This window comes from Rattus rattus, chromosome 2 (assembly GCF_011064425.1).
Source record: "Rattus rattus isolate New Zealand chromosome 2, Rrattus_CSIRO_v1, whole genome shotgun sequence".
Lineage (NCBI taxonomy): Eukaryota > Metazoa > Chordata > Mammalia > Rodentia > Muridae > Rattus > Rattus rattus.
The window spans coordinates 67,397,966-67,411,782 of record NC_046155.1 but is presented as its reverse complement, the minus strand read 5'-3'; the positions used below and the strand labels follow the sequence as shown (position 1 = coordinate 67,411,782).

Genomic DNA, 13,817 nt, shown 5'->3' with positions numbered 1-13,817 from the left:
GCTTTCAGATTGTGCCACTAGGAATGGAGACTTAGGAGAGCCAGAGTTCTCACTTAGCACAGGAGACATAGGCAGGACTCAGGTGGCAATGACTCAAGTCATTGACAGAATTCATGAAGAGTAGGGACTGTAAGAAAAAAGATCATCAGCTGGTCTCAGGGGACCCCTCAAGGTTTCTGACCTACATCTGCTTGAGAGAAAACTGAAAGCAAGAAAAAAGAAATTCCAGAAAGGAGCAGGTTGGGTCTTTTTCAGACCTCAACTAGGTGGAAAGAATTCATATTCTCACCAGTAGGCGGGTCTTATCACATCAGAAAAGTCCAACTCCTCAGAAAGGCTGTTTCTTAACAGTGGGGTTAAGTATGCCCTAGAATAGGACTTATTCCCCTTAATACTATGGGCATTTTAGGCCGGTGTGTTCTCCATTTGAAGGGAAGGAGGTGTGCTGTATATTGTAAGGAATTAACATCATTTGTGCTTGAGAAAGAACTCAGTAAAGTGCATGCTATGAGAACCAAAGTTTGATGCCCAGAACCTATGTACAAAAGTTGGAGTTGTGGTATGCTCTTAAAGTCTCAGACTTCAAGATACTGAGACAGGTAAGTAAGTTTCTGGGGCTTTCCAGCAAAGTCCAGGCAACGGTTTATGGGGGGGGGGGAGAGAGAGAGAGAGAGAGAGAGAGAGAGAGAGAGAGAGAGAGAGAGAGAGAGAGAGAGAGAAAAGAGACAAAGATCCTGCCTCAAAAAAAAAAACAAGGAAAACCAAAGTTGACTTCTGGATTCCATACACATTGACACGTGTGCATGCAAGCATGCACATACAACTTCATACGTATACAGAGATCCTGGCATCATCTATGAACTTCACGCATTAGAATCAGTGGCATCCTCCTCCAAGCTGCCATCACCAAAGTTGTCAAACATTACCAAGGAGCAAAGCCATGGCATTTGAGTACCACTGCTCTGCACCAGAGCCTCCTTCCGACCTCTCACAGATCTCATCACTAAACACCAGCAGGAAGAAGCTGTCAGTAAGCACCGTAATCTACCATCCAACACTCTTTACTGGAATAGAACAAAATTAAACATTCAACAACGCAAAAGTCACAATAGCTAAATTCCAATCGAAAAACTGATTTGTAAAGAAAGGAAAAACAGTTCAAATCCAGGAGGCAAATCAATCAGGAGAGAGAAAGAGAGAGAGAGAGAGAGAGAGAGAGAGAGAGAGAGAGAGAGAGAGAGAGAGAGATGAGAAAAATAACAGAGAGGGGATGAACACCACCCACAACAGCCTGGAACCCACTGTGACTGTTTGCCTCGTGTACTTGGGAAGATAGAACACTGTGAACCAAAATGAAATGGGAGGTAAGAAGCCACCTAGAAATTGTTTGTTATTTGGTGTTGGCCCTTTGATAGTGTCCCAGGCCTACTGAGTCACAGTGGTCTTAGCTGGGTCACGTGTATTGAGGGACTTTCAGACTTCGCTATGATCCTTCTGGGTATCCAGAGCCAAGCATTTCTGGCAAAAGTCTATAATAATAATAATAATAATAATAATAATAATAGTAGTAGTAGTAGTAGTAGTAATGGCAATAGTGATAGTAAAAGTAATAAAGATAATTAGAAAATAGAGATGCAGATGGCAAAAGAAATTCCTTGCTCATTTTCTACCCAATCAGTTACTTCACGGTCAAAGCCCAGGTTAACAGGAAGAGCTTGAGCTGACGATGTAGGGAGAGAAGGTACTGGGTTGAGTCAGTGGCAGCCTGGATGTTATTTGGTCTCTGAGTATGTTAGGCTTGAGAAATAGAGCACCAAGGTTTGTTTTCCCCTACTCCCTTCTACCTAAGCAGTACTGACAAACCCCAGTGTGAATCTCTGTAATAGCTCAATGACTTTGGACTATTTTAAATTCTGAGATGTTTACTACTGAACTTTGATAATGGAAAAGAATCAGCCTGAGATAAACACAGGAGCCCTGAAAGATATCTGTCTCTGATAATGGTGCCTGGCACGAGCAGCTATCTCTTCGGAAAGTAAACACGTGAAACCTGATGAAAAGATCACACACAGAATAAATGCAAGTCTGGGCAGCAGACAGATGCGATGTGTCTGCCAGACCAGAAACGATGTCTGACTTGTGGGCCTCCTGTGTACACCTCTGCCACCTCCAGCCATGTCTCCCAGCTCTGGACTTAAGCACAGCTTAAAATTCAGAAGGTCAGGAGACCAGTATCCCATTTGTTGTTTTCAAACTTGACCTGCCCTTGAGCCCCGGAAGTGGGCCCAGTACGGACCATGTCTCGTATAGATTCAGTTAATGCTAACCACCTGGTTGGACGATTGGCTGGGGCGTGGCCTGGGGTTTCTTTAACGCACGTGGCTAGGCTGTTGGCTGTCAGTGGTAGCAAACGATTCAGTCACAGACACAGATAGTTGTGGCAATCATATACGACGTTTTTTGCACAATCTCCTGCTGAACACTGTTTCACATTACTTTCGGTGTGACTACGATAATGAAAGAGTGCGGAAGTCTTATTTATCAAAAACTGGAATGCGAGACAGGGTATTCACTAGGAAAAGTTTAAAACAGAGCCTTGAGCACTACTGTAAAATGCATGATGAGATTTTTCCCTCTCTCTGGGGGTCTGGAAAATAGCTGCAATGAAAATTCTGCAACGATAAAGTTCTGTCCCCATTACTTGTGAGTAATAACATCTCTGGTTTCTTTCAATTATTTTATAATTGTACACCTTTTGCTCTGTCTGATTGGGCAATGAATTAATGAATAAGGACTACTACTGAATTTAATTAACACCAATTTTTCCCGTGGCCTTTACATACATCTGTTGCTAACGTGGAAATTTCTTCTCCCAGAGCTGGAACTGGAAGAAACCAGCCTTGAACCCTGCAAAACCTGTTCCTCCCAGTCAGGCTGGCTTTCCTACTGCCAAGTGTGGGTAACTAAAGGTCTCAAGTACTTGCCAGAACTTAGGGGAGGGCTTACCTAATAACAACATCAACATTCAAACCTTTTCGTAAAGCATTAGCAATGTGCATGGTACAATCATCCATAGAGATGGGTAAGTGAGCTCTCTGGGAGTCAATTACAGTGTCATCCATAATTTATTCCAGGTACAGTGAAGAGCTGGTCAGATTTCACGTGTGTCTACTTTCTGAAAAGATAACTGCTACCCAGAGTAGAATACACATATTTTTCAGGATGATGTGTTTACCTATAGTTGACATTTTCAAAAAAAAAAAATCCTTCCAATTTTCCAAAAAAAAAAAAAAAAAAAAAAAAAAAAAAAAAAAAAGTAGTTGTATGGGCTTGAAAACTAAACTCATATTTAAAAAAAATAAAAGACCATTCTGGAATCTTGTTATCTCAACTTGATCAAGGCAGTCATGAACTCTCCTGTTAAACACACAGGCAGACAAACAGGCATTTCTTCCTAGGGACAGCTAAGTTCAAACTCACAGAGCTAAGAGCACTGGGATCACCGAGCACCCTGCAGTTCCCGGGCACGCATACCAGCGACGCAACTCTGAAATCATTGAGCCGATTTTTGTTGTCAATTCTATGTCATTACTTTCACCTGGTATGTTATTCCCTCCAACACCCTGCAAAAGCTGAAATAAACTAAAAGATTTTTTTAAGTGTTTTATGAGATACAAATAAATTCAATTTCTTAGACCACAGTAGGTACATGGCCAGGGGTTTGGCCACACAGAGTCCATCAGTATGTGGTCTATCTCCGAGCTCAGGGCGCACCTGCCCTCCCAACCTTGTCGTGCCCCAGCTGTACCTCATTTCCGCTCACTGGCTGCTCAGTCACCTTCAGGCCGGGACACATGTGGATGAAACAAACTTTGGCTCTTCTCTGGGAAGGAAGCCAGTTCCTCTTCACCAAGTCCGTGACCATCACATGGTTTTTCAGGCTGGTACTAAATGCAGTTATCTGAAAGGTGGGACGAATAGCGTCCACCTCCCCCGGAGGGTTTGCAGGCATTCCGGAGCCCCGTGCGATGCTGGGAAACCTTGTGCCTTCAGCAAGCCAGCCTGGCAGACACAATTTTCTTTGTTTGATGCAGGAATTGAGTGCAGCAGGAGGAGTTTGGGACCAGCCCCAGTGCAGGTCTGTGTGTCTTCCAACTTCATACAGTTGCTCCAAAATCTTAGCTATAGGGGCTCACGCTATGGTTGTGGAAACCCCTTGGGTGACCTTTAAATGTCATGAGAAAACTTCCCTTCCAGCGGCAGCCTGGCCAACTCCAGCCTCCCGCCTGGGCTCTCAGGTCTTGTTGTCTTCTCTGATTTCAAAGAGACACGTTTCATTCTCACTTGTTTTCTACTTGCCTTTAAGTTCCAGACTCTGTATTCGCCTGGTTACCAAAAGGTTAGATGTGTGTTTCCATCTCCAGACCCTCAAATCCAAATAAATTATTTACAGAGCTCTGTACAAAGGAGCCAGGAGGGATAATTGCTGCTTTTTAGAATGTCTGCCTTTGCTTGCCAGGGGCCTGAAAGGAACAAATACAGACTGCCTCCCGGCACAAAGAGTGGCCTCAGCCCTGCAAGAGATAAGAGCGCATTCAGGGAAAAAGAGACTCACAGAAGTGACAGCTTCAGGTGAGCATGGAGACAAGACGTGCTGTGCCTGAGAGGACAGTGGCTCAGGTAAAGGTTCCCATCCAGAGTCAACCATGGAAGTCCTCTCACACCCTGAACCTCAGTTTCCCCAGGAAAAACACTGAGATAGAAAAGCCCTTACTACCAGCCCTCCCCAGGTTATGAGGATCAGGAGAGCTGCACAATGTCACAGGAAAGAGCTGCACATGCCGAAGTTGTGGCATGGTCCCTGTTTAAGAGACAGTTGCACATCTTCTGCTCAGATGATTTTGCACAGTTCTCGCTCCACAGCAGGACCTAATAGTGCCCTGCTTATGAAGGTTTACTTTATGCAAAAAGTTATTAGTTTCTGAATGTCAGGTTGCTTAGAGTACAGACCCAAGGAGTATTCCTTGCTATTTTCATTTCCTGTGTTGGGGCTGCTTTCTGCACATCTGTGCAAGGCTGATGACAAGACACAGAACTCTTCTTGCAGGGGACATTTGCCTGGATGACGATGTGAAAACTTTAACTCACTTGTATCACAAGCCAGGGAAGGCCTTGGTGACTTTCGCAGAAGCAGAAATTAATGTCAGCTAAACCCCTGCCCGTCCCTGCTGTGCACAGGGGCCCTGTAAGTCATAGTTATTGGTTAGAACCTGGTTGATGGGATTTTTAGACTCCTGTTACTGGCGGCAAGAGTTGAATGTTGAAACTGAGAATTGGAGCCTGGGAGGAAGTGACTTGAGGTCATTCTGAATAATATTCACACCTAAGTGTGAAAACAGTGCATGCAGGCTAAATACCAGCCCCAGGCCACAGGATGTAGTCTCCCGTTCATCTGTGACTGGTTCTCCTAAAACTGTCCATTGGAACACAAACCCCAGCTGGTAACAGACTTTATTTACACTATAACTCCCCAGGGACCTTGAGGTTAGAAGCCCTGGGATAAAGGCAGCCAGGGAAGAGATTCGAAAAATAAAATAATTAAAATTTATACAAGACCTCGACAAAGGAAGGAATCTGCAAACCTGGTTTGGGTTCTGAAGGTCTAATCCTGTGCCTCCCCAAAGTCTCCATTTGAACCAATGCTTCTGTCCTGCCCAGCAGGTCCTGCAGGTCTGAGAACAATCAAGACTTTTCTTCTAGCCACAACATACTGAATGATACTGAGCCACGTAGAAGCTACCAGAACTACCTGGCCAGAAGTTCCAAAAACAGCCAAGGGAAGTTTACTTAGGGTTAACGGGTTCTTATGGAGACCAGCTGTCACAGGCGTCACCCAAGCTCATGAGCTCACCCGGACTGTGAGTGACTCCTCCCTCTCCACTGAGTACAATAGTGGCTGGTCACAGAACGTGGTTGTAATGCAGTCAAATAAAAGGCTCAAAGATTCTTGGCCAGGATGACTGACCAGGCATCTTGAGATTGTTAGATCCAACCTCTCCGTGTATGGAGTCAGAAAGGAAGACCAGAGAGCAGGGATGTTGGATGAGAGGCGACAGTTCTGGAACATCTACTGACAGTTGGGAGATGAGTTTGCACGGATGCTCTAACAAGTACGTCAGCTGGACCAAGGCTCCTCTGTTCCAGCATCAGTTCTCTTTGTCGGCAGCACCCCTGGCTGTTCTGATGGTCTTAGACTTAAGAATGGATCGATTCGGACCATTGCCAACATAGATCAGCAAAGAATAACTCTACCCACTTGAGGCAGGGTCTCTCCAGGAAAGAGTGCCTCCGCCTGATTATGTCTCTGACAGAAAAGCTGACTCACAGCCTTTTGTTTGACCTTGGAATACTGTCCCACACAGCGTATAGGTATATTCTGTCTTAAAACATATCAGCTCCCTATGACCCTCACAGAATTAGCCCTCTGGCCTCAGATGACCTGCAAAACTGTCCTTGATTAAGTTTCCCCATTTACCCAAGGACAGACATTACACAGCACTAGAGTGGAGGCCAGAGACAAGGCTTCCCCAGTTCTTTTCAGAGACCTTCACTTAGGTAAACCTAGGATTCTTGACTTCCACAGAAAAGAATTTCATGTTAAATGAATATGGGTTAGAATTGGAGTTGTCAAGCAGAGACTATAATGTGGACTGAAGTGCCAGGTTAATAGAGAGGAACTTGTGGGAAGGACATAGTACACACCTAAGTTGATATGGGCTTTTCAATAGAGAGTCATACCAGATGTTGTAGCAGTGGTCATATGTATTATTTTGGAAAGTCTGAAGTTTATAAAGTTCTGAGGTTGCTAAGAAAACCCCTCTTTCCGTGTTTGGTTGACAAGATAGGATTACATTCTGATAGAGTGATATTTGTTATGAGACTCCTAGGGAATTAGGGCTGGAGAGATGGCTCGGTGCTTAGAAGCACTGGCTGCTCTTCTAGAGGACCTGGGTTCAATTCCCAACACCACATGGCAAATCACAGCCATCTGTAACTCCAGACCCAGGGGATCCAGTGCCCTCTGGCCTCCGAGGAAACAGCACTCACCTGGTACATGTCCATAGGTGCAAACAAAACACCTATATACATAAAGTGAAATATAAATATTTTTTAAAAATTATTTCTAGAAAAAATATAGGTTTATATCTGGGAAAGGAGAAAGGTCATGCCTATTCATATACATTTAGGCCATTTTTACATTCTTATTTGAAATATCTATAGGGAAAGAAAGAAAATGGTGGTATCTCTATGTAGGTGACTTCATAGCAAATTTTGTTAACAGAAATAATCTCTGACTCTCAGCTGGTGACAGGCTTCAGCCACACTCCAGAGCAAGTCATCCTCTCTCTCTCAGTCCCCTTATGTCCCCTGCCTTTTCTATTGCTGCAGCAGCAATGCCTTTCTTCTTCCATGGCTGCTGTGAAGCCTGGAAGCACAGGGATAACCAAGTGCTCGGGTCAAAGGCTGGCTCTGGGGACTCCAGAGATAGCTGCCTTCAAGACCCCAAAGGGCGAAGACTGAAACCAAGAGGTGGCCAGGCATGTCCACACTTGAGAAGGAAAGCTGCTAAAGAGGCAGAAACTCGAGCTGGGGAGCAAGCTCAGTCAATCCCACATAAGTGGAACAACCTGAATTAGATCCCAAGAATTCAAATAAGAAATGCTGGGCATAATAGCTTGAGTTTGTAATTGGGGCGGTAGAAATAGGAAGATCCCTAGTACTTGGCTGGGCTAGCCTGCATAAGCAGTTCCACACTGGGGAGGTGGACAGCAACTCAGGAACACCCCATAGACTAAACCCTGGCCTGCACACGCATTCCACATGCATGTGCCTATATGTGAACAGGTACCTCCCACACATAGACACATGTGTGCACACACATGTGTACACACACATACTTCCTAAGAAGAAAAGCAGGAACCCATCATGTGGTTCCAGGACTCAGTGGTGACCCAAACTGAGGCCATTTGATTTCCTCACCTGGGAAATAGAACTAGAGTCCCCCTGAGCAGGCTGTTATTCTGATTCAATTTTTAATTCCTATACTATACAGATAGAATAAGAAATTACCAGGCACGATCTCTTCCAAAGGACAGAGAGCCGACTGGGATCAAATCTGCTGGGGATTCTGCTGTGTCCCTCTCCCATCTCACAACAGGAGCATCAGGATATTATAGATGTGCACTACGGTACCTGGTCTTACACATGTTCTGGGAATCTAAACTCAAGTTCCCTATACTTGGGTGCCAATTGTGGAAAAAGCATGTGTCAGCCGGTGCATGCCACCACAGTGGTGCATAGTGATCAAGGATAGGAATGCTTTTGAGGTTTACCAGAGCTCCCCCTACTGGGAGCCTTCCCCTCACCCTTAACCCCAAACCAATTCATAGGCTCCATGAAGGCAGGCCTGTCTCTTACCTCACAGAATGACCAACATAATTCTCTAAATGTTGATATGCCTACTTTCACCTAACTCTTATGTTCAAGCCCTAACCCTTAATTTTATGTTCCTTGGAGATGAAGACTAAAGGAAATAATTAGAGTTAAATAATGCCATGAGAGGGGCATCTCCTGGTAAGATTAGAGATCTTTTGAAAATAGAAGTAGGCAGAGCACAGCAGCAAAGATCACAGAAGGTCAAGAGTTATACCACTTGTCACTGAAACACTCATTGTGTTGTTTCCCTGATCTCAGACATCAGCTTTCAACACTGAGAAATTCTCACACATCACTTAAGCCACTAAGTCTGATTCTTTATGACAATACAAGCTGACTGAGACAAATCCTGGAGAACCTTAATAATGAGTTCTTGTGAGAGGCCTGAAACAGGCACTTGACCCACATGAGACCAATCCAGGTCTATCCTGGACAGCCAAGGTCCTGGAGTTTCATGGGTATGGATGACTGGGAGTAACATGAACGCTTTAGGCCCTGCTAGTACAGGTAGCAGCTGTCCCTGAGAAGCTGTGACTAGAGACAGGAACAACCAGGTAACTCTTTGTGGAACCCTCTGAGTACAATGAGGGACTCTGGTACGTCCGTAGTGCTTTCACTCTTAGGTAGTAGTATTTGGCTTCTGTGTTCTCTGACTTGTAATCAACAGAGTTTGTGTTCATCTTTGAAAACCCATTTATGTACTACAGATACAACACAGTTCTATACTAGACACCAGAGAAGCAGAGGTGAGAGGCAAATCTCACTTCCACAAGAGTCCATTGCTTAGCAGTAGAACAACTCTTGACAAGAATTACTCTGTTTTTTTTTTTTTTTCCCCTGGAGCTGGGGACCGAACCCAGGGCTTTGAGTGCTAGGCAAGCGCTCTACCGCTGAGCTAAATCCCCAACCCAAGAATTACTCTGAACACAAAGAGGTCTTCTATGAGAATTTGTACTCCTGTGTTGGGACTCTGAGGAACCCTCACAGAATCTGGAACATAGCATGGAAACTAGAAGGGTAACTGGACTGCAATTGAAGCCCAGGTCTAGGATTCCATGGATAAGCCAAATATAGGACATTTCTCATTATTCTGCCTCAAACACTTTGTCCTCAAATATTCACGAAGGGGAGAACAAGACCCAAGATGTCAAGATACAACTGTTTGTGCTACTTATCATAGGAAACAACATGGACACACTCTCTCACTCTCTCCCTCTCTCTCCCTCTCTCTCCCTCTCTCTCCCTTCCTCCCTCTCTCTCTCTCTCTCTCTCTCTCTCTCTCTCTCTCTCTCTCCTCTCTCTCTCTCTCTCTCTCTCTCTCTCTCTATATATATATATATATGTGTGTGTGTGTGTGCGTGTGTGTGTGTGTATTCACATATATGGAGGTCTCAGGTAGCAGTCTTTGACTTCCACTTTGTTTACTGGGTCTCTTGTTGGGTTCTGCATATACCAGGCGAGCTGGCCCTCAAGCTTTTGGGTATTCTCCTGTCTCCATTTCCTGTCTTGCTCCAGGAACACCGGCCTTACAGATGTGCACTACCATACTTGACTTTACATGGGTTCTGGGGATTTGAACTGAGGTTCTCACACTTATGTGCCGAGTACTTTATCCATCGAGCTGTCTCCCTAGCCCTTCCTCTTTTTTTCCTTAAAGCAAACAAGTCATGAACTATGAAAGTTAGACCAGTTTTGCTAATGACCTATAGAAGTTTCAATCACATTTTTCTTAATTGGTTCCTAAAGTGACTGAAACTGCCGTTGTTGGCTATTGCTATCCTATGACACCAAAGTCACATCGATGAGCCCCAAACATGTTTACAGTTGAGACAGATGGGGAATGAGGCTCTTATTCTCCTTATCCTGGATGTGATATACAGGGTTGCCTAGAATATGCATTGAAGTATTTAAATGATGAATTATTCAAAAGGGGGAACTGCGGGTACCTGGTGCCAGAAATTCATGCTGGTGAATTCCTAATCTCTGGTGGGATTACTGTTCAACTGTGAAAGACATCCTAATTATGCAGCTTCAGAGCTGATTTCCTGCAAGGCCTGTGCTGATCTAAAAGGCATTAGGCTACAATAAAAACAGATGAGTGTGGGTTTCTGAATTCGCAACCAAGTCTTCCTTTTGGAGGAGAGTGACATTTTATCTATGGATGCTTTACTCATCAGGAAGGAACTGAAGTTTCCCCCGGCACAAGCGCTGACTGCTGGAGCATCCTTCAACAAAAACAGATGTGTGAGAGCCACAGAGGACCACTGCAAACCCATCTACCCTTCTGTTAGCGACTACTTGATGCATGCTAGAACAGAAGAGATGGATTGAGAGTGCTGTGTCCATTAAATAAACTCACTGGTTCCGAGCAAGGTGTGGGTGGAGCCATTGCTTTGTTCTCTCATCATATGGGTTGACTAGACATGTGTTTATGCTTTCCCAAGAAGAGTCAGCCACAAAAACCCTGGGCTCTTTAACATAAGAGAAAGAGAATGTCAGTTTGATTAAGTCCATCTGTTGCTACATATTTGAGCTGAGTGATCGCCTCAATGAACTGGAAAAGAGTCTTTCAGTCATCAGGTATGATGGTTAATATTAATTGTACACATGAAAGAAGCTAGAATCATCTGGGAGACTAGCTTCTGATCATGCCTGTTAGGGGTTATCTTGATTGTATTCATCGAGATGGATGGAAAGACTAGTCCACTATGAGTGTCGTCATTCTCTAGCTGAGATCCTAGATAGTATATGCGGGAAAAGGGAGCTGAGCAGCAGCATGCATCCATCTCTGCTGCCTCAGTGTCAATTTTATGACACCAAGCAGCTTCAAGATCCTGCTGCCTTGACTCCCCACCATGATGGATTATATACCCTTGAGATATGACTCAGAATAACCCCTCTCCACACTACGTAACTTTTGTCAGCAGCCTATTTCGGCACAGAAACAAGAAAACAGGCATTGTTCAGTAGATGCAGGAAATAAAAGATGTTATATAGGTCTTTCCTTCTGATTGAAGCACCCACTCTGGAGATGTTGCTGAGGCCCCTAAGACTCCAGAAGCTCCAGAAGAAAGTCATGAGACTCGTAGGCTGGTCCACAGGGATGTATAAGCAGTATGCAACTGCTGGGCAAGGAGAGTAGACTCTCTTGTAGAGCTGCCTATAGGATGTGCTGGGAGCTCCGGGGCTACAGTCACTCGCCATACTGGGTGGGCTGTTCATGATGTGGCTACTACTGAGTGACCCGTATTCCTGTAAGTAACTTCTCATCTGTGCTCTGTTAGTAACTCAAATGAACTCACTGGTTCCAAGACAGAACCAGTGGGTGGAGTAATTTCTTGGTTCTGTCATCACATGGGGGTGACTAAACAGCTGTTTTGTCTTCCCAAGAGAAGTCAGCAACAAAAGGAAATGATGGTTTTATATACCATTTTCTCTATTGTGAAAAGAAACTTTCTCCTACTTCTTTTGGGAGTGTTTGGGAAATCATGATAATTTGATGTTTGGAAAGTGGCAAACATGGGGCGGGGTCAGGGTGGGGGAAGAACAACAGGAATACCAACAATATTGGCACATTCATCTCCATCACTCACTTGCCCTCACTTCTGCAAACAATCGAGAATCACCCACTGGGTGTTCAATGCTGTGCCAACCTCTCTGATTAAATATTCAAAGCCACTTCTAATGTTGCTGAGAACCAAAGCAACCCGCAGTTAAGGGGGAAATCATATTTCTCTCCTTCAGATCCACTGAGGGGAGAGTTATTTGAAGACAACGCATGGTGTTTTCCTATTTTCCCTCCAGTGTCTCTAATGGATCTTAAAAAAGAAAAGCCATGATTTTGGAAATTGCCTTTGATTTTAGAGAGTAGATCTCAACAAGCAGGAGGAGGGAAGGTTGCAGCTGATATTTTCCGGAAATATCAAACTCAATTTCCTGTCTACTTCCTAGAGTAATTTAACACAACAAGAAACCTTAGTTGGTTCCCGCCTTCCTCTCCCTACCATGCAGGAGCCATGCCTTCTTCCACTGGTGCACACAAGGAGACTTCTGGTTCCAGCCTGGCTAGAGGAGCAAAGGACAGAGACCTAGCACTGTGGTCTTAGAGTGGTCATGTCACTTGTGCCAAACAACCCCACACAAACATACCTACCATCTCTGTTAGCTGTGTTTTCTGATGCAGTTAACTGAATTTTTCAACGAGTTAATATAAACTTGTTTCTAAAATACAATACTTATCAGCCAAATCCCTCGGTGCATTTTAAACTTAGCCTCCCCATTTTCATGAATAAAGTTTTACTGACTCACAGTCACTATGAGCCTTAAGTACTGACTCCACCTCATGTAACAGGTCAGAACAGCTGAGCTGAAGTGTGGGCTGGTGGGCACCTGGTAGATGAAGCCAGGCTCTTTGGCCAATGTGTGTACATATTTCCTGATTGCTGTGAGGGAATAAAATGACTTTCTATATACCCCTACCTCTCAGCTAGCCCATCCCCCATGCCAGCAAGTCTTGTGAAGAACCTCCTTGATCCCTCAAAGGACTTACCTTTTTAGTGCCAAGGTCAATAACCCAGGTGTTTTTTCAAGATACAGGGAAAGATGTGACTCAATGGGTCATGCTCCTATATCAATAGTGGCAATTGAAGTGAACAGAATTTTGACTTCCCGGTACTCCCATGAACTCATACCAACACTAGCTACCTGACAAAACAAACAAACAAACGTTTAACAGACCATGCTTAAAATGAGAAACACAAATGACTAATATCTTTAAAACCATCTCGCATGCTTTACCATCAAGGAAATGCCAATCAAAACTGTCTTCACCCCAGTCAGGGTTGCTATCATTTAAAAAAAAAAAAAAAGGCAACAAATGATGAAGATTTGTGGGAAGTAGAGCCTTTATTCACTGTGCATGTATGCTGGTTCAGTCACTATGGAAATCAGTATGGGATTTTCTCAAAAAACTAAAAATAGAACTGTCACGTGACTCAGGTCTACTAATTTTGAGTCTAACCCCCCCAAAAAAAAAACTCTATATCCTCCCACAAAATTCCTGGTACAACACATTGTTGCTGTTCCATTGACAATAGCAAGGGGATGGAAATGGCAAGTGGATAATAAGGTATGGTTCAGACACACACGAGAATCTTACTCAGCTGTAAAGAAGAATGGACTTTTTAAAACTACATGAAAGAACACAGATGTAGAAATCCTTATATCAAGTGAGTAACTCAGACTCAGAAGGACAAATGCCATTCATCTCTCTTATGTGTATCCTAGCGTCTAATTTTTAAATGTGTGTATAATCGTGGGTG

General features: G+C 44.1%; 1 protein-coding gene across 1 annotated transcript in view; it reads right to left on the bottom strand.

The window, feature by feature from the left end:
- C2H10orf90 (chromosome 2 C10orf90 homolog) overlaps window positions 1-5,689 on the bottom strand; it is a 228,774-nt gene extending 223,085 nt beyond the window's left edge. The window contains exons 1-2 of the mRNA XM_032892398.1: window positions 5,643-5,689; window positions 3,809-4,574 (exon numbers count right to left, since the gene is read on the bottom strand). The gene's annotated coding sequence lies outside the window, so the exon portion shown is untranslated. The remainder of the gene's footprint in view (window positions 1-3,808; window positions 4,575-5,642) is intronic.
- Window positions 5,690-13,817: the final 8,128 nt, after the last annotated feature.